General features: G+C 39.3%; 1 pseudogene; it reads right to left on the bottom strand.

The window, feature by feature from the left end:
- Positions 1–7,186: 7,186 nt before the first annotated feature.
- LOC144658032 (uncharacterized) lies at positions 7,187–8,083 on the bottom strand (annotated as a pseudogene).
- Between the last annotated feature and the right edge of the window lie 17,548 nt (positions 8,084–25,631).

Genomic DNA, 25,631 nt, shown 5'->3' with positions numbered 1-25,631 from the left:
GTTAAATACCAAAGAGCTTGGTCAAAAAAAGCAAAAACAGGTGAGAGAATTTGTGGTGCAAAAGGTTGGAAAATGTGTCTTGACAGGAGCAAGATGAATCGTCAAAGATGAAATTCTGAGACACGATGCACAAGAATAACGCTCCAACTTTCGATAACTTAAAAGCCTTATCATTGCCTATAAAGCTGGTTGTTCAGTATTTTTACTTCTTCTAAGATATATTTGAAGCAAAGACACCGCCAATATGAATAAGTATATGGCAAAGAAGTAAATGACTATTTCCTAATAGCGAAACGTCCAAGGAATGTGTTTGTATTTTTTAAATGAAACCGTTCCTTTTTATAGACCCAATGAATATTCCATAACGGTAAAGGTATAGATCTCAGTTGTTTCTTTAACTTTTAGCCACAGTTGAACAGCCTATAAAGTCGACAGTATTTATTATATTTTTCATTCAGCATTTCAATTATCCTGTCGCTGTGTAGTTAAATGGCAAGCTATCTGTGGCGTCATTACATGACGCCACAGGTTGCCTGGAATGCTTTCTGTGGCCTATTCTAAAAAAAAGGCAGGAACTAGGTTGGAGGCAATTTATTTGGTATAAAAAGATGCAAAGTTAGTGCATACGGCTTAGAACCTATTTTTATCCACAAAGTTAACCCTATCCAGACCGGTAGGGGAAGGTGGGAGGGGGGAAGTAACTGCGCTAACTTTGAACGCTTATAAATTTTTCAAGATTTAACCGAACGCTGCCAACTTTGCGAGTTTGTCTAAAATTTATCTGGGAATAATTTGGTAGGATAGGTTGTTGTTTGAGGAACTTGACATTACAATGGGAATGGCATTTTGACAGGAATGTTTTCCAAAATTTGTGATTTTTGTGTTCTATTAATGAAATTAACAGAACACAAAACCTTTTTAGGTTTTTTGTTTTGCACCGTTTTATTTATTTTGAGTACTTTTCAGTAATTTTGGGCGATTTTCTGACGTTTTGGAAAAAAACTTTGAAATTCAAGATGGCGGATCCAAGATGGCGCCTGTTTTGACATTATGATGTAATTGTCACGTGATGTGACGTAATCATCCCACGTGACGTATAACAAAAGATAGATTTTCGGACAAACTATACATCCTCTAAGTTTCATTGTGATTGCTTCAATATTCTGGAAGTTACGGTTAGGGTTAACGGTGCAATGACGTCATTTTAGGTACCTTTTTTGTGACGTCATTTTCATACTGAAGATCGCAAAAGAATTTTGGTAACAAGCTTTTTCGTTTTCAGCAGGTCAAATTACTTAAGAAAAATCCTGTTACCGACTTTTACTAAAAAATGCGTCATAACTTTCAAATTTTATGAAAGTCGTCTAGTCTATTAAAAACTTCTAGCTAGGGGAAAAAATAAGGATAAACATAACTCCTATATATCCCAGGTTGTTGCGTCTAAACGTGGATCAAACACTAAACGTCGTCTACATCTACATTTTATTACGTTGGTAAAAAGTCCATTTGGATATCACACCAACGTCTAAAAATAAGTAAAATACAATATGTATATATATAATAACTGAAAAATTCTAAATGTAAAAAAAAAAAAAATTAAAAATTCTAAAATTCTATGGGTAAACAACTAAATAAATAAGCAAACACGCCGCACATACTTTCTAATCGCTAAATAGGTAATCGCGCAGTCCAGACTGGAAACACGCAAGAGAGTCAGACTCAACAATCGCCGCATGGAGTGTGTTCCACTCTCTTGTGGTCCTCGGAAAATACGAGTAAAAATACGCGTTTTTCGTCGCTCTATATTGCGTATATTTGAAATTATGGCTGCCGCGAGTTCTGGATTCGTTATGTCTACTAAGATAGGAATCAGATAGGAATCACCGGCCAACCGGCGAGCTTTTAATATTTAAACACTTAACCTACAGAGATACACAAATCCATAAAACAAACAAGCGTGATACCTGTCTATTTAAAGTTCCGCACTGGGAACTAACCAACTCGTTAACACTTTAAACCTAAGCTCATTAGCACTCTAACACCAGTAAGCTCTTAAACAAAAGTCCATAAAATGGCAACTACTTGATTTTCTTGACATGCAAGCTAAACAATTCCAGACCGTTATACCATAACAAAACACTTAACACACTAACAGTTAAAATGGTCGATACATGACTGTTGCCAAATACCCAAGATACACAGTTCAAACTTTATCCAAAACCGACAGAAGGCTCTTGTCAACTTAGCTCGACACACGAGCCAACCTTTAGACTAAAACCGACACGACGTGTAACAAATTGTGCTAAACACAGGAGCAAACATTGAGCAACGTAAAGCCGACACACGGCATCTGACAATTTCTGCTTGACACACGAGCGACCGTTTTAGCTACAGCTACCACACGGCATTTGCCAATTTCAGCTCGACATACGAGCGAACGTTTTACCTGCAGCTGACATACGGCGTCTGCCAGTCTCTGCTCGACACACAAGCAAACGGTTTAGCTATTACAGCCGACACACAGCGTCTGCAAATCTCTACTCGACATACGAGTAAACGTTTCAGCTACTACAGCCGACACACGGCGTCTACCAATTTTTGCTCGACATCCGAGCGAACGTTTTAGCTACTACAGCCGACACACAGCGTCTACCAATCTCTGCTTGACATCCGAGCGAACGTTTCAGCTACTACAGCCGACACACGGCGTCTACCAATCTCTGCTCGACATCCGAGCGAACGTTTCAGCTACTACAGCGACACACGGCGTCTACCAATCTCTGCTCGACATCCGAGCGAACGTTTTAGCTACTACAGCCGACACACAGCGTCTACCAATCTCTGCTCGACATCCGAGCAAACGTTTCAGCTACTACAGCCGACACACAGCGTCTACCAATCTCTGCTCGACATCCGAGCGAACGTTTCAGCTACTACAGCCGACACACGGCGTCTATCAATCTCTGCTCGACATCCGAGCGAACGTTTCAGCTACTACAGCCGACACACGGCGTCTACCAATCTCTGCTCGACATCCGAGCGAACGTTTCAGCTACTACAGCCGACACACGGCGTCTACCAATCTCTGCTCGACATCCGAGCGAACGTTTCAGCTACTACAGCCGACACACTGCGTCTACCAATCTCTGCTCGACATCCGAGCGAACGTTTTAGCTACTACAGCCGACACACTGCGTCTACCAATCTCTGCTCGACATCCGAGCGAACGTTTCAGCTACTACAGCCGACACACTGCGTCTACCAATCTCTGCTCGACATCCGAGCGAACGTTTTAGCTACTACAGCCGACACACGGCGTCTACCAATCTCTGCTCGACATCCGAGCGAACGTTTTAGCTACTACAGCCGACACACAGCGTCTGCCAATCTTTGCTCGACACACGAGTGAACTTAAGCTACTAAAGCTAACATGTACAGCAAAAACCCGCGTATAAGAACCTAACATTTAAGAACCTGTTAGGCTAGAATTTCATTTTTAAGCACCCTTCACATAAGAACCATTTTAGGCTAAAATTCTAAAACAGGTTCTTATTTTCAAAAATGAGAAAAATAATCTTCTCAAAAATATAGAATTAAAAAATCTTCTCAAAAATATATTTATAACACAGTTTGTACACATTATAGTTACAGCATAGTTACATAAAACTTGTCCTCCTTGAATATAATTATTAACTGAGATGAACAGATGAACCTTATGAAATCACAGTACATGAATTACAGGTTACAGTACAGGTTTGATTTTAACAGAATCAGATTAAAATAGTATAGTATTTTGCTTACCAAAGCCTCCAAGAATACTATTATTGGACATTAAAGACCAGATCATTTAAAAAAATTCTACTTTATTTCTTGAACAAAAGTTAAGAACCTAATTAAGAACCTAGTTAGCCTAATTTTACACTACATACCATTTATATAAGAACCTGTTCAGGCCAACTTGAAAAAACCTAGTTTCTTATACGCGGGTTTTTACTGTATGGCAATAAATTGCTATAAACAGAACTACGTAGATATAAAACACGCTACACGTTAAACAAACGGATAAGCAAGCAAAAAAGAAAACAGATATAAATGTTTGAAAATACCGAGTAAACTATTGTTGTATACGTTGTCCCGCTATACTCCAGCATGCTGTGGAACTTGCGAAGCCGTAGAGACTGGATATGCAGTATAAGTCTTCTAGTTAAACAGCAGCGGCAGGGTAGGAACAGCCATAAACTTGAGAAAATAAACAACGAAACAACTAAAGCACGTAGATGGGCTTCGGCGACGTAGCGCGAGAGTATAAGAAAATTCACCCGGACTTCCCGGCTTGCGTATCTCTTTCGAAATGCCCCGAAACTAAGCCAAGGGATCTTTAAATACGGCGATTGTGCACGTGGTGATTAAGCATTACCTAACGCAACTATCTATAAACAAACGGGGTTATGTAATCCACGCACTTCTGAATTCCGCGGCATAATTATGAATGAGAGTAGTGATCACTTTAGGCTGTGGGATTTGGTGTGGTGCTATGTTGGAAGAACGGCTTCGCTGTGTGAGCAGCTGGACCTGCGAAAGATACCTGAATTGCAAAAACATGATAGCTTGGCTTTCCACTGAAGAGAGGGGCACCTGACGTGACTGGAATAAACATATCTTCCGAGGGTGGAATTTCCACCCAATCCTGCACAAATGCTGTAGGTTGTGTCCCATCTCTGGTTACAAGGGGCTGGCATGAAGCTGAAGTCCACAATGGGATGATAAGGGTTTTGAACTCCATGCCATGTTCCAAGTGCTGCAGTACCCTAGGTATCAAGTAGGGGGGAGGGAAAATCCAGTTGTTCTCTCCTGACCAGGAAAGTGTGAAGGCATCCACTCCGGTACATGGATTCGGCCAACGGCTACAGAAATGAGGAATTTGATGAGTCCAAAAGGTAGAGAAACGGTCGATCGTGTGTGGTCCCCACAGAAGGTCTTAGGCTGCATAGATATTTGGGTTAAGCATGTAGTCATCTTTACTGGTACTGTCCATAGAGTGTGTAAATAGGGACAGCTTCTAAGTGCAAATTAGGCTTTGGACTGCTGACCTTGAGGATGTGTTCCACGTATGTATTATCAGTTCTATGCCGTACTGTTTTTCCAGTCAGTTACTCCCCCAGCAACATGAGCACCAGTCTTGTTCCCCTGAGTTCTCTCCATGTCGAGCTCTCCGAGCTCTCCTTGCTCTCAGCCTCACACCAGCTGCCTGCCACTTCAGAGCCTGCCACGTTCACGCAGTCACCCCCCCCCCCCCCCCCCCCCCCGCATCCAGAGTCACTTGCATCTGAGTAGGATTGGACGTCTATCTCAGGGTTGGCTTTCCAAATAGGCTGACAATGACAATCCTCAAAACTTTCCCTCCAGAACTGCACCTCCCTCAGTACCTCAGGAGAAAGTGCAATTCGCTGTGACCAAAATTTGGCAGATAGTATGTCCCGGTACATGGCCCTTGTCCACAACCGGCTGACTTGGCCAAGTGCGAGCCCTATAGAAACAACTGTCCCCACCAAGCCTGCTAGCTGTCTAGCTGTTATGGAGAATTTGTAACGAGTTACCAGAGGATAGATTCTTTCTCTAAGTCCTTTGATGCGATGCAGTGGGACTGGAATGACACCTGCCCTTAAGTTCAGGATAAAGCCAAGCATTCTCGTCCCCATAGCCCTTTTCGCTGGGCCTTGGCACGAGGAAACAAAGGGCTCTGGGGACACAGGATTTCCAGTCCTAGATTCTAGGACTTCCGGTCTTCATGTATGCAGTCAATGAATGAATGAATGAAATACTTTATTAAAGTGTCTGAAGTATTTAGCTTAAAAAAACTAATTGTGGACACTATTTACATTATTATATATCTAAGCTATTTAAAGTTAAAATATTTACACTTAAATTCTAAGAAGAAGAAAAACTGAAGAATCGTACTACATAGATTAATAAATAAATAAATTACAATAGAATATAAAATTTTATCATAAAAGTAGGTGAAAGATAAAAATTGCAGTTAAGAGTTAAAAATTAAAAATTTAAAATGTACGAGAGAGTCGTTACGTTTTCGACTTCCGTTTAGGAATTCTTTGTTCCAAACAGCCAATCAAAAAAATTCGAATTAATTCAAAAATCCTATGTCCCCAGAGCCCTCCGTTTTCTCGTGCCAAGCCGGCTAAGAGAAACGAAAGGGCTATGGGGACGAGAATGAAAGCCAAGCAATTCACCTTCTTGTGTTGGTTCCTAGCAACTTTTTTCGGGATGAGCGACAAAACCACTGGTGCAACGTCCGCTTTAACCCTGCTTGATTCTGCTCTAGCCGCTTCTAAGGTCCCGTCAGCTCCTGCCCTGTCATCTAAGTAGGTGAAAATCCGGATACCCTGTTCTCTCCAGTGCTTTACTAAAGCTTTCTGTATTTTCGAAAAGACATAGGTGGCGGATGCTAAGCTGAAGGGGAGGACCGTGAATGCGAACCATTTCTTTTCGCCAACAAGGGTCCAACTAAAACCCAGGAATTTCTGATGGTTAGGTAAGATGTCCACATGGTGGTAACCGGACTTGTAATCAAATTTGAAGAACCAATTGCACAACGCAAAAATGTCCCTCACCGTTCGTATGTCCTCGTACTTGAATTTAGGAATGCCCAGGTATTTGTTGACAAATTTAAGATCGAGAATTAGTCTCTTCTTAACACTGTTTTTCACGACCCCGAGTGGGCTAACAATATGAATGTCGGCACGGTTAACTTTAGTTACACAACCAGTCAGTAACAGCTCTTTGACTTGCTCAGCGACAAATTCTTTTTCGTCGGCAGCTGACTTATGATTCTCCATCTGTTTTCTGGGCGGTAATTCCACAAATGGGAGGGCATATCCATCTCTGATTATTGAAATAACCCATTGATTTGCCTTAATTGCGTGCCAGAAACTCAAATGGTCCTTCAAACGACCTTTAACACAAACTGAACCTTCCCTGGGACTGTCCCCAGAAGAACAACTTGGGGCATATGAACTATGTGCCGCTGCTAAATCCACAAAATTACTATTGATATCATCTTTCAATTCATGCTCAGTTAATCCAAATTCATTGTACATATCTATCAAACCCGGCTTGGACGCCTCGAGCGCATCACAGTCATAGTTCCAATCAATATCAATGTCACAATTTAAACGTGGTTGGGAAGCTCTCTTAGTATGTTTTTCCCGTTGTGGCTGTGGGGATAGGTGCACTGCAGTTCTTTGCAATGACCGGCTCTTCCGCAACGAAAACACCTGTTGCTTTGGCTTGACTTAAATTTCTGTCTTGACGTGGGAAGAACAACACGCCTCGCGCCGGGGAAATACGGGTTCGAGGTGAAGGATTGCTGAGAACGACCTAGTACTGGTAATTGTGCTCGAGGTTTCGAGGGTTTCCTGCTCTCTGCTTTCAATACTTTGCTCTCTTTGACTGCCTGCTTAATGCGCTTCTCGTCGTCAGAGTCGCACGCCAGTGGCTCCTGAACATAACAATCGGCAGCCTCCCAGCCGTACTTTTCCGCTAACTGAATATGTTTGTTCCTCTCCTTAAGAAGTTTCCTACCTTCTTCCATGGCTTGATTCCGCACTGTTTCGTTGCTGGCAGAAGCGGCCGCGTCTAGTTGATCGAGCACTTTCATGTTTAGCTCGTACTGGATCTTGTTACTTTTAGTTTTGAAGTCAGGCTGTGGTGACCTTTTCGCAGGATTACTCCGTAGCCAGCCTTGACTTCAGCTCTTTCTCGAGGTGTTGTATACGTAGACGTTCCTCGCTCTTTTGGTTAGCCTCGAGGTGGTTTTTAGCCCCTGATGGTGTGCTGTCTGGTGATTCCGAGCGGTTAGAGGACTTCCACTTCGAGCAGCGTTCTTTTCGCAGTGGCGATTTATTGTGGGAACCGTTGGATGATCACGCCAATCCTCAGTTTTTTCATGCTGGTTTTGCGAACGTTTTTGTGAATTCCTCGTTGGGCTAGCTTTGTGGGCCAAAAGGCATTGTGTAGCCGTCAATTTTGGCGGCATATCTTGATAGGATGGCGAATTAAACGCCATTTTTTTAAGTAACAAACGAAGAAAAGCTGTTGCACTGAAGGCAAGAACAAAAACTGAATCACATGACCGAGCATGAAAACTGATCTCCTGACTAGGACCCAGGGTCCCCCATACAGTGTGACAGAACTCATTTCTTGCCTCTTTTGCAAGCTCAACCAGCAAGAAAACCATTTTCATTGCAACAATTACAGTCGTCCAAAGAGCAGTCTCCATTCCCATTTTATGCTAGTTTATTCCTAGTCCCAGTCATCAAATCTCAGCTCTGGTGCCCCATGTATACATTTATGTTACTGTAATCGATTGCACGTTTTATTTTTGTTTTGCTTTTTCTTCTGTGTGCACCCTTATTGCAGGTTCAGGGGAAGCTCCTGCGGAAGCATCGTCGGCAACAAACTATCGTTCTGTAGGGACAAGTCCAAGTAAACATACACCTCCTCGACACCCAGCTATTGGATCTGAACGTCATGATATAGAAAGTAGAAAACCATCTCAAAACGCCGACATCGTTGTAAGATTCAGTGGCCGTAGTTTCCAACAAAAGGTAAATTCTTATACTGTAAAACCTTCAGAAATAGAAGGCATTGTAAAGTTATTTTACAGAACAATGAATATGTAAACGTTAGCATCAGTAATGGTCTTTTCGTTTTTTTTTTTTTGCAGGAGAAATATCTGCGGACTATGGATTTCCTTGTAACGGTAAATTAATTAATTAATTAATTAAAAGTTTTTTCTCATCATTATCATCATCTTAAGAAGACAAAATCTGAACAGTATGCTTTTCCTAGCCTTACGATTAATTTGCAATGGTTCGTTATAAATGGAGTTTAGTTCACTGTTACCGTGTAAAGTCTTGCTGGGGTGGGAGAGGGTATTTTGCACAATATTATAGAAGTTTCAGTCAGACTGTCCTATGCTCTCCTTGTGCAGTCTGGCATACGTCTTTCTGAAATAAGATGCTAGGCTATACTGATACTAAATTGGCATGCATGTGTAGTATGTTACTCTATTATTGCTATAAAATCAGTTTTTGCAAGTTTTCTGCTAGGTTTCTTTTATTTACCCGACTATAGTTTCTGTGAAGGTTCTACACAACATACACATTTGTCAAGACCTCATAGACATTTTGGTCTTGATGAATTTTACGAAAATTTTACAAAAATTCGTAAATTTCGTAGTTCTTGTTATTCTCGCAGATTTCGTAACACCATGGCAAAAAATTGTAAATTTTGTAAATTACGTAGCTGCGTTCAATCCTCGACAAGAGTGACAATAATTTGGAAAGCATTTTTTTAATCAGGAATTGAAAAATGAGAATTCAGACCTCAAGGCTCTTCGGACTCAGAATTGCCATCAACAAGAACAACTGGAGGTATGTCACAGTAAGGTTCAGTTTTTAATTAAGAGCACTTCTCTGGGAAAGTGAAACATAGTTGAGAATGAAAAATTTTACCCCCCTGACCTTTATTATAAGGGGTGAACAAATCAACCATATTTTGATTGGCAGATGTAACGTTGCTGTGGTAACTGTAGATTATCACACCAGCCTAAGGTTTGCACTAAAAAATATACGAGTCCGGTTTTCGTGTGAATGTAAACCAATTCAAATGAAATTCCACCAGTGTGAGTAGAGCCACTTTCCTAGTTTATAAAATTTGCTGTAAAAATATTTTGTGTTTTATGAACAGGGAAAAACGGTCGTTGTCACATGGTCTCTGTCTGCCAATTTTGACACTTTTGAAGCAGAGAAACAAAGCAGAACCATTTTCGTATTTTTTCCGAAAGTACTCTTTTCCCGGTGCAACCAATATAGCAGCAGAGGTAACAAAGATATCGAAGTTTCTAAATATCATTATTTGATTTGTGGAAAGTTATATTTTGACCATCTGTGTTCAAGACATATCAGGCAAATTGAAAAAATAATGCAAAATTGGCCATTTTGAGGGCTTCACTCAAAAAGGCTTAAGGGAGCGCGCGGGGCGCGGGGTGGGTGGGGGGGGGGGAGGGGGTGACCCTTAACTAACAATTTGTTGCTAAGGAAGGTTTGTAATTGTCATATTTTGGAAACCAGACCACATACAGATTAACTTTCGGCACATGTTTTACCATTAATGAGTCCTTCAAGAGTTTTAAATTACAGCCATGTTTGACAAGTCACATGACCAGAACAGAAAAACACGAAAACTCAAAAGGCGTATATATTCAAAATTAAAATCAGCGCCAATAGATAAAGAACGTACACATGCTTTAATGTGACCTATCGTTTTTCTGTTAAATTTGCATTTTTATAAAAGTTATGGCGTAATGAACACTCCTATTTACAGTCTTTTTTCAGCGAAAAATCTTCCAACATTGCAATTTTTTTTAAACTCTCATCACTGCTAGTTTTCAAGTTACTTATGTCAGAAATGAAAAAAATGGGGGGTCACCGAATTCGTTTTTCGAGATACGATACTTCGTGACTTGATATGACCTCGACGGCTTCTGACAACAAAACATTTTAAATGAATTGATGCAGGGCAAATTCCTTTGTTCGAATTTATTTCAGTGGGTCTATTGAACAAGTATATTCCACTTTTAAAGTCCTTTAGAGTAAACATTATCTTAAACAACTGGATTTGCAAAGGTTCAAAACAGCAAAATGCTTCAAAATGTGACTGATTCGTTCGCGCGTGGGAAAAGAAAATTGAAAAAATGATCAACTTCTAACATTCAAGTTTGGCTTATTTTTGTCAATCTATAGAGATCTATCCCAAAAGGTTATATATTCCGAAAAAATGGGGGCCGACCGTTTAAGAGAGGAAACTGCAAGCGAAGTTAACGCAACGGCCACCCACCCTATATGTGTTTGGAAAGTTTTCTCAGCGCGCACGCTCATGTATGACGTGGCGTGACGTTGCGACATGAGTCACTGACAAATGTTGTTCAATTGTTCTGTTACTGTAACAAGATTAAACTATGGAAACCTTATGATTCTTTAATATCATGCTTTCGGAAAAAGGTTCGTGACTACTTTAAACAAGGAATAAAGCAGCGGACATTTTAATAACAACAAAACGTTGTCTAGTTTCTTCTGTAACTGCAACTGTAACGAGTTTGAACTACGCAAAAACCTTACGCTCATCTACTCAAACTCTCGAACTAATTAACAATTGGTTCATGCGTTAACAAGCACTTTCGAGTTATGATACGCGCGGGAAGTTCGAAAAGCACGATAGAGGCGTAAGTTCTTACGCTTCTTAAGTTAAAATTGACAGTGCACAGATAAACAGTGTCTGAAAAGCGGGGTTGACGATGTATAAGAGTTTGTCACCCGGAACACAGAAAAGTGCCCGCTGTCCGTATTAACGGGTGTCCGTAATAAGCGGGTTTATCTTAGAGAAAATATATGAGCTTTTCGTTGGGACAAACGAAACTGTCCATAATATTGGGTTGTCGGTATTCTTTTCTTTTCAGAGATATTCAAGTTTTTAAAATATGTAAATTAGCAAAGCAATGATGTCGTAGACTCAACCAAATTCTGATCAAATATGAAGAAAGTGATACCTCAGTTAATTTGTATCGGAAGTCTCTGATTCTTTGCAATAACACTCAAAATATGAATGGTTATTTTTAATTTTGCTCTTATGGCGACAAACTAGGTTCCAGATCCCCCGATGCTTAAGGCTTTTCTGCCCAATTTTGGCATTCTTTTTTTTTATTTCCAATGATGCTTTACATGCGTGATCTGGCAAGCATATGAATGGATAAGGCAGACGTCTTGCCCGCGTTTCATTTTTCCAAACTGAAAAAAACACTAAAATATTAAAAACAAATTGGTGAGGACTGGAAAAGAGTGTGTTGCCATGGTAACATAATTTTCTTATCACTGTTAGTGAGTCACCTGTTCAACTATTAGTCTGCCAAGTTTCATTAGTCTTTGCAGAAAAATGACCTATCAATCAATTGTTGTACTTGTCATAAAATTGGGTTGAGAAGAAGACGTCATCAGTCTCCTAATTTGCATAGTTTGCCTTTTTATAAGCTTTAATATCTCCGGAACTAAAATAGATATTTGAAAACGTAAAACGCCATTTTGAATCTTTCGTTAAATACTCTATGAAACCCCTAAAATTGGAAGCACTTAAGAGTTGCACGTTTTGGCAATTTCTTCAGCATACATCTCGTCTTCGCTCACTCAAACATCGAACTTCAAACTTGAAGAAAAAGCTTCAAGTGAATTTTTTCAACATGCAATGTTAACTGCAGGCTCAGAAGTTTACGCACTGCTAGAATAATCAAAGGGATTTCTACTTTTTTCAATCCGTTCACAACGTTCCCAACGCAGCTTAAAGAAAAACCCTTTCGCGTTTTTATTTTCGTCAAGTTCTGCTCTAAGCTGACAAGTTGCTTTTGCGCCGCCGGAATAAACAAAGGAAATAAAAATTATTTTCAGTCTTTTTGCAATGTTGTTTGTGCAACCTAAATCAAAAAGCTTCATGCACCTTTTTTTTAAAATAAGTTTTACTGCAAGCAGAGAATTTACGCACTGCCAGCCAAAAAAACAAAACAAAAAAAACAAGGTTTTCAGATGGAATCCGGCCGCCAGGACTTTGAGTGGTAATATTGGACAAAATTATATACCAAAATTATTAACACCTTATTGCAAGCTTTTGTGTTACTGCTTCAAATATCTTATCAAAAGAAATCTTTTCTAACAACACTGATCAAACATCGGAAACCAATTTCGAAGTTCTACTGAATTCCACTGAATCGCTTAAAAGACGTGAGTTTTTGTCTATAGCTTGTGAACTTTTAATTTCATTTTTTCAGACTCTGATAAGAAATTGTTGTACCAAAACTATTTACACCTTATTGCAAACTTTTGTGTTATTGCTTCAAATATCTTATCAACACCAAACATCGAAAACAAATAAGTTCCACTGAATCGCTTAAAGAAGATTTTACAAAATGGCTACACGTGAGATTTTGCCTACAGCTTGTGAACTTTGAAATTCATTTTCTCAGACTCTGATAAGAAATTGTTGTTGGTGTTATCACGGATAATTTACTTACATCTTTACCTTTTATTAAGAGTAGGAAATCCGCAACAGGATTTAAATTATTTTGGTACTCGATATCAGTTTGTCCAACTTGAATTAATATTACTCGACTTCCTAGTGGATTCCGTCTTAAAACTCTTTCTACTCCATTTATAATGTTTTAACGCAACTTATATAAAAAACCTTTTATATATTACCTGCATTTTACTTAACAAGCTTTATCGCAAGGTCAGAATTTGAATTAACAAACAATATTATACTTCCTTTCAATCCTTCGCAAAGTTTTTAACGCACGCGTATTTTTCCAACAAGTTTTCCCGTATGATCAGAAAATTACGCACTGCAAGAATAAACAAAAAGGAATTGATTTCCTTAACAATCCTTTCGCAACGTTTAAAAAATGCACTGCACAGGCATTTTGTTTTTTTCGACAATATCAACTGCAAGCTCAGAAGTTTTCTCACCGATAGAATAAACAAAGACAAATAAAATTATTTAAAATCCTTTCACAAGGTCTAAAATTGACATGTTAGATAAAAAAAACTTCGCTGAAAGAGTACTGTTACGTTAGAACTGATAAAAGCGTTCTGTTACTTGAATTTGTAATTATAGCTGAAAGCTATCTTGTACTCAGTTGAATTCGCTAGAATGGAATTGTTCTGTTACTTGCATTTGTTGGCAAGAAAGGGTCCTGTTACTTGCATTTTTTACAAAGAAAGCATTCCTTTACTTAAAATTTGTTAGAAAGAAAGCGTTCTGTTTCTTGAATTTGTTATAGTTAAAAGCTTTCTGGTCCTTGAATCAAAAGACCAAAATATTGACTGGGTGACCCATTCCAGACTTCTCGGAGTGGAAGTTAAGAAGGCGTTTGCACTAAAATTAAACCTCATCAAAAGAAGTAGATTTCTTCCTAGAAACATGCTTTAAGACCTGTATTTTAAGGTGGCTCAACTGGATTTTTTAGGAATAACACCGCTCAAGTTTGAGAATTAACAACGTCGCCATTAACAATGCTATCGAAAAACGATCACCACAGTTGTATTAGATAAAGATGAAATTTCTTTATGAGCAGTGTAATATGGACATCGGAGTTGCCATAGCGACGAAATGACGTCATTACGTTTTTTACTTTCGCTCGTATTCCTCGGCACCAGGAGATTTTTTCGAAAATCGCTCAAAGGAGCTTGTACCACTCATAGCTGCCTCGATGTTGGCAAAGTTTGAACAAATTCTATGAGAGCGTTTTCGAAATATTTGGGGATGAAGTTTTAGGGGCTCTAAACACAGTCAAAAACATGCTAACGATAAAATGGGGTAATATCTAAAGAAAACGACGCGCCTGTGAATTGCAATTTCATCTTATAGTAGTTTGATTTCATTTAAAATCGTGTGTAAAACAGTGGTGGGGATTGCTTTGGTCGATTGCGAGAAAAAAGAATTTGATGAGCGTGCGTTCGAGTGCTCTTGTTGCCATTTTTGTTTATAATTTGGTCTATGCCTACAAAAGTGATAATAAATTAAAAACCGCTCGATAAATTTTTTTTAAAATTTGACAAACACGAGGTTTGTCATCGATTGATATAGCTTGAAAGTTTCAAGCTCATTGAAAACATTTAAGGCAATAGAATTGGGCCTCCAATGTACTGATGTTTTTTTCGCAGATTTCATGTTTACAAGCAAGTGTCCTCATTATTCACGGGTATTGTTATCAAGTGTCATATCTACGTGCACCACTCCAGCAAAAAAATTCATTTGCATTAATCAGGACGCTCGATTGCTTTCCGAAATTTTTTCCGAAGCACGCTAATCTGTCTTGGGGTGAGAATAGCAATGACAATATATGCAGAATAATAGCTTTCGTTTTCTGGACATAGACCCTTGACATCAATAGCCCAACAAATGCTGTTACAATTTTTAAGCAAGAAAAGCATGTTTCGGAAGATTGTTCGGAAAGCAGCCGAGCGTCCTATTAAATGCAAATTAATTTTTTGCTGAAGTCGTGCACGTAGATATGAAACTTGAAAACAATACCCGTGAATAATGAGGACACTTGCTTGTAAACACGAAATCTGCGAGAAAAAATCAGTACATTGAAGGCCTAATTTTACTGCCTTAAATGCTTTCAATAAGCTTGAAACTTGCAAGCTATATCAATTGATGACAAACCTCGAGTTTGTCAAATTTAAAAAAAATTCATCGAGCGGTTTTTAATTTATTATCACTTTTGTAGGCATAGACCAAATTATAAACAAAAATGGCAACAAGAGCACCGGAACGTACGCCCATCAAATTATTTTTTCTCGCAATCGACCAAAGCAATCCCCACCACTGTTTCACACACGATTTTAAATGGAGTCAAACTGCTATAAGATGAAATTGCAAATCACAGGCGCTTCGTTTTCTTTAGATATTACCCCATTTTCTCGTTAGTATGTTTTTGACTGTATTTATAGCCCCGAAAACTTCATCCCCAAATATTTCGAAAACGCTCTCATAGAATTTGTTCAAACTTTGCCAACATCGAGGCAGCTATGTGTGGTACAAGCTCCTTTGAGCGATTTTCGAAAAAATCTCCTGGTGCCGAGGAATACGAGCGAAAGTAAAAAACGTAATGACGTCATTTCGTCGCTATGGCAACTCCGATGTCATTATAATACTGGTCATGAAAAAATTTCATCTTTATCTAATGCAGCTGTGGTGATCGTTTTTTGATAGCATTGTTAATGGCGACGTTGTTAATTCTCAAACTTGAGCGGTGTCACCCCTTGAAAATCCAGTTGAGCCACCTTAAGATCATTTTGCCCGGCGTGACCTATGCACTGCCCATCTGGGGTGGTCACTGTAACAAAGACGGCTTTAAGTCACTTGAATCTTTACATTGTAGAGCCGCACGTATTATTTTTAATTTCCTGCGTGATATGCCCTCTGAGGAAGGTTTAGAAAAGGCGAAATGGGACTCTATCTTTTATAAGTACAAGCTCGGTTTAGCGAAATTAGTATACAAGGTCTACAACGATTTAACACCACCAGATATGCGCCATATCATTGTAAAAGCGGAAAACAAGCATGGACTAAGGAACGGTTACAAGGTAGTGGTACCGCGCTTTTTCACCAACTTTATGAAAAACTCAATCGCTTACAGGGGATCCGTTATTTGGAACGCCCTGTCACAACGACTACACGGTAAAACTAGTAATTTTAAGTCGTTTTTTAACTTAGTAAAAGGCAAGAACATTCTTAAAAATATTAGCTTCGAGGCGTTATCCACGCAGACTGTCAGACTGAACGATGATGTTTTTAAATTTTATTGAATTTTTAAATTGTTATTATAATAGTGAATTTTTTCTATCTTCTCAATATTAGGATGTCTTTTTATATGTCTTTTTAAATTATTAATTTGTACACGGCCCCACAAGCTTTTAGCTTTAAACTTTTTTTACCGTGTTTAAATAAGTTGTTGTATTGTATTGTATTGTTACTTGCATTTGTCGGCAAGACACGGTTCTGTTTCTTGAATGTGTTACAAAGAAAGCATTCTTTTGCTTGAATTTTGTTACAAAGAAAGCGTTTTGTAACTTGAATTTGTTATAGCTGAAGGCTTTCTGGTACTTGAATTCGCTAGAATGGAAGCTCAGAGGAAGCATTCTGTTACTTACATTTGTTGGCATGAAAGTGTTCTATTACTTGAATTTGTTAGAATGAAAGCAATCTGTTACTTGAATTCGCTAGAATGAAAGCGTTTCGTTACTTGACCTTGTTTTATAATTTAAGCATACTTGTTTCATTCACGTATTGTATTCTATGGATACAGCTATGTTAGGCTTTATTACTACCTTTCGTGTTTTTAGAACAAGAAATATATGTGCATGTAGTTTTAGCCTTTGTGTCATCTCTTCGCATAAGGCATGCCTCGCCATTGGACGGTTTTTTGTCGGCTGTTGGTCATTGATCAGATAGTTTTTTCCATGTGGTAGATGTATACTACGGATATGTCTATGCTATGTTTGGTTTTATTTTACCTCTCGTGTTTTTTGGCCAGTATATTTGATGACTGTTTTTGCGGTGTGTACTATTGTATGCTATGTTTGGCGTTATACTGCCTTTGGTGTGAACGAGGAATGTACATGTGTCTACGTCCTCTGTCGGATCGTGAATAAAGTTATCCATTTTCGTGAATCGAACTAAACGAATCGGCCGAATCGACAATCTTGCACCGAGGGGAGGAATATACGTGTATTTACGTCCTTTTTCATGGAGCATGCTTTTGTTAGTGTCGGATCGACACTCTGTTCTTGTCGGATCGTGAATAAAATTATCCATTCGTGCGAATTGAACGAATAGAATCGGCCGAATCGACAATCTTGCTTCGAGGGGTCTGTTGTCACTAATGAGATGCGATTTTCCGATTGACAACTCCACTTTTCGGGTCGTGAAAAATATTATCCGTTCGACGAATCGATCGAATCAACAGGCACTGTATCCAGCTAATCACTGATGATATGTAAGTTTCCGATTGACAAAGAATAAAAAGTTCTTCTTTTGGGTCGAATCTAGTTGACAGTATTGGACATGGATGCTGGGCCCAGCATTTTTGTAGGAGCACATTGCAACTTTTGAACTTCTCATACCTAGACAGCTGATTTCAATTACAATGTATATTCCCTGGATGACATATTGACTGACTGAAGTACAATATGATAACATTTTTTGGAGATTGGAATGAATATCACGTGACAATGATGTCACACTTGTTTAAGTTCTGAATTGAATTTTAACCTGTATCGCTTTCTCTCTGGTTATGCTCTACGCAACTTATCATTTGGATGTTTGCTTCCTGCTGAGCGAAGTTTCATAAAAATCTATAAGAGAAATTTTGAAATATTCTGGAAATATTCTGTCAGTGCCTTACACAATCCGTGAATTTCTGTCATTGAAAACTTCTAAGGTTGTCTTTCATAACACCAAAATGAAGTAAACATGGAAGCGATATTGGACAATTTTTTGCTCTGGGATTTCCTATTGTCTCGAGCTTAGCACAACATTGAATTTCTGTGGCCTCAGAAGTTTTCAATCATCATGAAATTCAGGGATTGTGTAGTGCACTGATCAATTGCAGCCCTGAAAATTTTCTGAAAGAAAAAAATGTAGGAATTTTGAAAAATTATAAATTCATATATTTTTATGTTTTTTGAAATCATGTAAGTACACCTGCTTATTGTGATTCATTAGTATACGGGACATTTTTTTAAAAGAATGAGCGGTAAAAACTCTCAGTTAACACCCAAGAGGTAGGAAAATTGTTTATCTGCAGTTCAATCTTTAGTTTACGCATTGATTATATCCTTTCTATAAAAATGCCAAAATAATTCCAAAATTCTTCTTAAAGATTTTTTTTAAACTTCGCTCAGAAGAAGAAAAACACCCAAGGCAAGGTATATTAAAGAAGCGTAGAGCATATTACCAGAGAAAATGCGGCTACTGATTAAAATTCGATTCAGAGCTAAAACAAGTGTGACGTCATTGTCACGTGATATTCATTTCGAGCTCCAAAAACTTGATATCATATTGTACTTCAGTCTACGGTCAACTCTCGCCTTGCGGACACCCCGCTATTACGGACGCTCGCTATTACGGACAAAATCCAGATCCCCGGCGAAAGTTATAGAGGTTTGACTGAAAATGACTTCCGCTACTACGGACTCTCGCTATTACGGAATTACGGACACTTTCGAAGTACCAAAAGAACAATTTTATTGTTTTGACTCTCGATAAAGCGGACACCGTGAACGTCTCACATAACATTATTACGGAAAATTGCAGTCTGTTGCATACCGTTTGTCAAAACACACTTCAGAAGTCTTCTGGAATAATTACATGTACTTTTGCATCAATTGCTTTAGTAGCTGTACAACAGACTCTTCTTTTTCACTTCAGCTTGCGCTCTTTTCTTTCAGACGACTCCATCGGAGAGATCAAACCCTGAAACTCTCGACCATTGTCATTCTCTGAATTCTCCATACCCAACGATGACTGAGTAATTTCACGACAGTTGATAAGCTTGTCACGGTCTATATTATTTAACCTATGTTAACGCCATTTTTTTCCCTTACACCCCGCTATTACGGACTCTCGCTATTACGGACACTAAACGACGTCCCGAGCGTGTCCGCTATAACGAGAGTTGACTGTATATGTAATCAATAAGTTATAATGGTATATAATTGAAATCGATCAGTTTAAGTATGGGAGGTTTAAAGTTGAAAAGTGCTCCTACAAAAATACTGGGTCGAGCTACCTTAGATTCTACCCCTCCAATTGTCTACTTTGTACATCTCAAATGAATTCGAGTTAGCCGTACAAAACAGTGTTAATGTTTCTTTGAACAGATTCGTGAACAAAAGATTTTACGTTTGGAAGAGCAAATTTCAGAGGTAAGAGGAACATATGGGGTAATCAGTTTGATAAATTTTAATAAGTCAGTGTGCCAGTCATTTTTATGAAGTTCATGTAAGCAGAGTGCAAATACAAACTGTCTACAGAGTCTGTACTTCATGCTTTTATATTTTGTTATGTAATTCCTTGGTATGGTAAAATTTATCTGAATTACTATTAAATAAGGTTAATGTATCCAAAATAAGTGCCAAACCAAGAGTACTATCAACAGCTTAGGAGAACTTTATTTTTGAACATGAAATTTTATGTTATTGTAGGTGCACACCATCGGATCAGAATATTTATTCACCATTTGCCTTTTCTTTTAGCTGCACTTGAAGTTACGGACCATTCAGGAGGTATGTTAATAACCTGCAAGCAAACTCTCCCTTTCTTCTCTTCTTCTTTCCTTCGCCGCAGAGAGACTGCTTGCAGGCAAGTTAGTTAATAACAGCAATTTCCAATAGGTTACTTCAAGTAGAAATTAAATATCTCGGAATTTTGTGACTTTTCACGTAACCTCTATTGCGTTACCTATATTCGTAGTTCTTAAGGTAAATTTCACAATGTAGATAGGTAATATCAAACCTCCGATGTCCCATAAGTGGTATCAAGCGCATGTGTCCATTTACAAAAAGTGTCCATTTATTATTGGAAGTAAGGTAGCATTAGGTGAGAGGAAAAAGTTATGTACTGTTCAACACCTAGTAAGTCAACACTATTCTACCAGTAAGAAGACATGATATACCTCAGTTGACCACTGTTTCTTAACGCGTTTAAGGGAGGTTAAATTGTGGTTTAATTAAAGCTCTGCCGATAAGATTCTTTTTGCTTCAGTTTATAAACGGAGCTCCCGCGCACGCAAAAGGCGTGCGCTAGCGTGGCCCCATAGCTAATGAAGATTGGTAAACCCATCGAACTGAAAAATTTTGGTTGTCCTGTATGCATGTACACCTGTGTATTCGCACGGAATAAGCTTGGGGATGAGGTTGCCCTTGGCTAAAGGAAAGTAAGGAAATTACAAACTGCAAATAAAGCTGGCATTGCAAGTCAAAATATAGACAACGGGTAAAGCTACCCAGCGACACCGCACAACAAGAACATCTGAGAGATCTATTATCCAATTGAATTTGCCTTTTTTTATCAGTAAATATATTGAAACCTCAATGCGTAAATTTGATGTTTACACAAAAAAGTGTCGCTCTCGCTCGACGCAGAACAGTTAAATTTTAACTGTTTTTTGTCTCTGGTCACATTTTCAGTAACTGGTTTAGTACATTTGCATGATATGTCATTACACACGCACTACATTTTGTTTGTTGGGAGATTTAAGAACAATGGTGGCAAAGACTGTCAAGATGCCAATAAGTCAAACAACAAACCTTTTCGAATGTTTTAACAGAAGACAATGTTCTTGCTGCATCTTTAAGGAGTAGGAAACCTGAACAGTTAAAAAACGACGAGTTGAAGCGTTGTTTGAAATGCAAAGGGGGCGAGTATGTCTGGCACTTGTATGCAACTCCTTCAAAGATAAACATCAAATCTGTGCTTCATGCGAATATTTTATTTTTAAGGCTAATGATTATATTTCTAGTGGACTATATATCAAGAAATTGATCCCGAAGAGAGAATTCACTCCAGAAAATTCGATGATATTGCCAGTGATCATGATAAAAAAGTAGCTGAGTGGCCCAGGCCAGCAATATTACTGTGAATCAGAAGGGCCTTGTTATTTATAAGGAGAATCCTGTGCTGGCTGCAAGTGTTGATGGTGAAGTCAGTGATCCAACAAATAAATATGACCAGTTGGAAATATTGAAGCGAAATAGAAATTATTCCCATCAAAGTTAAGGAGGCTCACAACAATTTCCAGCACTTTCCAGCTCTCATACTTTGATGGGTCAGTGCTACAAATATTTATCAGTTACTGCTACAAAAATGGTACCAAGCAAATGCCCAATCATTGATAAACACATGGTTAATTTCTTGACGTCAGTTGTTACCATAGCAACGGTATGGCTAACATCCTAGCTCTTCTGTGGAAGAATAGGGCCATTGACTAGTTACCTCCATTCCGCTCTGTCTCTCGCAACGTGACCGCTTCTTTCCAGGTGGCAAAACCCACCTTCTGTCTTTCTCCCTCCACAGTTCTCCATGTCTGATTAGGTTATCCTCTGCTCCTCTTTTCCTCTGCTGCACAGGTTAGAGCAATGTGCGGATTCTATTGGTGGTCCATGCGCAGTACATGCCCTATCCAACGCCACCTTCGCCTCCTTATCTGCCCAATGATGGTGCAAGTCCTAGCCCATCTCCTAACCTCTTCATTCGTCAACCTCATTGGCCAGTATAATAATTAAGTATCCTCCGTAGACACCCGTGTAGATAAATGTGCCCAGCTTTGCCTCGTCTCTCTTTGTCATTTTCCAGGTTTCACACCCGTAAACAAGCTCTGCTGTGACGTTGGACTTGAAGTTCCTTATCTTGATGTTTTTGCTCAGTTGACCACTCTTCCAGATCTTAACCAGCTTCTTGAATGCTCCTCTAGCTTTTCCTAGGTGGCTCTTGATGTCATCCTCAGCCCCTCCTTGCTTGATTAGTGTTTCTCCTACGTAGTCAAAGCTGCCCACATCTTCTACTTGCTGCCCATCAACTACTATTGCATTGCTGTTGTTTGCATTTACTCTCATGATTTTGGTTTTCGTGGCACTGTTTTTCATGCCCATTCCCTTCCCCTTTCTATTCAGGTGGTCGAACCTCTTCTGAATCTTTGTGAATTTGCTCGAGATGAGAGCCAGGTCGTCTGCGAAGTCCTCTAGTGTAGTTGTCATTTTCCACCTAATGCCTGTCTCTTCATCATGCCTGTCAAAAACCCAGACATATTGCATCCCTGCTTGACACCTGACTTCACCTCGAACCATCTGTCCTTCCATCAGCATCCACCACTGCACTTGTGCAATAAGTGTTTTTCCGTAGGTCGTCGGTTCCCTTTTCTTGGTGAATTTGACAGTGTGCCCTCTGCAACAGTCCTCTGAAACACTTTCCTCTCCCCATATGGTGTTAAATAAATCATGCAGGACACTTACTGTAGTATCAGTGTCAGCCCTTAGAAGGTCGGCCGTGATGCCATCTATATCTAGTGCCTTGCCACTTTTCATGTTCCTCAGAGCACTCCTAATCTCGTCCTTTGTTATCGCTCCTGTGTCATTGCTGTCATTCACCTCATCAGCCCTTTCCACGTCAGCAGTTACTTCGGGAACTGGCCTGTTCAGGACCTCTACAAGGTGCTCTCACCATCTGGCTTTGACCTTATCTTTGCTCAGTAGCCTTCCACCTTTGCCCTTCTTCATTTGGCCCTTCGTTACAGAGCTTTCTAGTCGCTTCGTATACTTCCTTCATCTGTCCCTGTTGTGCAGTGTCTTCAGCTTTTTGCGCAATGCTGTTCACACAATCTGTCTTGTCCTTCCTAAGGCTCCTCTTTACCTCCTTATCTTTCTCTCTGTACTCCTTTCGGGCTTTGTTCTTCAGCCTCTATGATCTTGCATCGTCTATCATCCTTTATAGTTCTTATTTATTTTCACATCTAACACAAGGTGGGTGTGCAGCTCGAACTATGAGCCCAAGTATTTATTGTCGTCATCATCAAGTACATTGAAACACTACTCGGACTACAAGCCTGTGCACCGCCTGGTACAAAAACCCAAAAACCCAGTGGGAAAAATGGGAACGTACTCCCCAACCAAATGCAGGCGCACGAACCTTTGGGGGTTAAAGGTAGAGTACAAAGATAACAAAAGTGTATAAAATGAAAATTGAAAAGTTCGAGAGCTGAGATGAATACATTACAACCATCAAACCTTATATACGTTACAACAATAGAGTCAATTAGCACCATAACGGCTCACGTGCGTTCATACCAATAAGAAACTATTTACATTCTCAGTCACTGCCACTTACAGTTTAGTTCCGTCGAATATAAATATATTTTTCTCCTCTCTTCGATCTTCCTCCAACTTTCTGCGCTGATCCAGCTCTGGCACTTCTACTTTCTGTGCCCCAATACATTCATTGCTGTTTCCGTATAGCCGTTCTTGATCTTTTGCCACCTTTGCTCTATGCTGTTGGCTGGGTCAGACGGCTTGCTGTTCTGGTGGTCATCTGTGTCTTTGTCGTCCTGATGTGGTGTCTGGAGGATGCTAAATCTATTCCTCAGTTCAAGCTGGAACTGCTGTCCTACCTCAGGTACTCTCAGATTGCTCTCTTCATACCTGACAGTTCCCTCCTGCTTCTTTCCTGTGCTGTTTAACCTGAGTTTGACCTTAGTAATGATAAGGTTTTGGTCGCTTCCCACATTAGCTCTTCTGTTTCTCCTGAGTAAAAAAGCAATTAAAAGAGATATGACTTAAAGGGAAAAGAGGTAATGATCAGATCCAAAGCTTGTTCGGTAAAACGAGGGGAAAACCCACAATGTATATATATGTATATTGTTAATTTAGAGGAAAAATATGAAAATAGGATTATTAAAGAACTTTTATAAAAGGAGGGTACATAGGTCAGAACGAACGTTTCCTAAATGATCTAATGACCTACACAGAAAGTAACAAAATGGCTCTCTGCTATTCATATATTTTGAACACGCATTTGACACCTTAACTTAGAATGGAGCTTTATGCATAGAACTTTAAAAACTTCAATTTGGCCCCAAAATTAGAAACTGGATCTCAATCCTTTATAAGATTAACAAACTACTTTAAAATGTCGGGAGTAGTGCGACAAGGCAGTCCGCTTAGCCCTTTCCAGTTTATACTCGCATTAGAAATTTTAGCGATGAAACTTGGCCAAGACCCTAGTTGCAAAGGTATTACTCTCCCAAACTCTCAGCAAGTTATCACAGTTTGCGGACGATACCGCCCTCATTTCGGGCACATAATCTTATCAATACATTTGGGGAAATATCAGGCCTCAGACTTATTAAAAAGAAAACAAAACCAATGTGGATCCGCTCAAACAGTAACAGAATCAGCATTCTGAACTTCCAATGTGTAAGAGAACCCATCAACATACTTGGTACATATCTATCATACGACGAAAGTAAAAATAATGAAGTCAATATCCGTAGAAGAATTAAAAAAGTTAAACCCAAATTGAATATTTTACAGGGACGTGATCTTTCACTATATGGTTAAACTCTCTAACCAAAAACAATAGACTGTAAATTGGTGTTTCTCAGCTTGTTTACGCGGCCTCAATGTAGCCTGCGTTGCAGCCGGACGTGTCACAAAACCTCGGTATAGTCCGTCTACGTAACGGAGCCGAAAAGCTTGTTCCGATATCCCGCAGGTTTACAAGGGTCTGTTTATTCATTTCTGATTGGTTATTTTAATATTACTGTCAAACTCTCTAACGCGCGATGGTTTTGCGGACACGCAGATAGTCTTTCTTTGTTTTTCCCGTGCAACAGAATGTCGGAGATTTCTGAACATAGTTTGCAAAGAGCGTTCAAAGTACCCTGCGTTAAGTTGCAGTCAATTCCTCTCCAAGCGCACGAAGCAAGCGAAGGAAACTGCTAGCAAACGAATGCACCTTAACTGTTGCGCAGACTTCGTTCAAAGCTGTAAAAAGAGCAGTTTGATCATCTTCGAAATAAACAGGAAGCTCGCTGCGAGAATTTCTTTGAGGTCACTATGCATTCGTGAATTGCCAACGGTAAATCTTTGATTTTGCAGTACTTCTGACTGATAATAACGATGATGTCTTTTAAATACCGGTACTTATCCTGGAAAATAAAATCTGTCTACATTATAAAAAGCTGTCCATTTAGAAATAAAATTCTTAGATTTAACCCTATGGCAGCGGATGTCCTCGTCATTTTTTCTTCGCCACACAGTATCTGGCTGTAGATATACTAGCTTTTGATCGATTGCAGTTTAAAGATTTCAGACACGTCGAACTGTTTGCATCCCGTCTTTCGAAAAAAAAAATAGCTTAGCGTGTCTTGCGTGACCAGTTTTGATTTTGATTCTGTCCAATGGCAAAGCGCGTTTTAAAGTAATATGAAACTAGCAAATCAGAAATGAATA

Source organism: Oculina patagonica, chromosome 6 (genome assembly GCF_052425735.1).
Source record: "Oculina patagonica isolate OP01 chromosome 6, crgOcupat, whole genome shotgun sequence".
NCBI lineage: Eukaryota > Metazoa > Cnidaria > Anthozoa > Scleractinia > Oculinidae > Oculina > Oculina patagonica.
The sequence above is the reverse complement of the archived record's forward strand: the minus strand, read 5'-3'. Positions and strand labels throughout refer to the sequence as shown.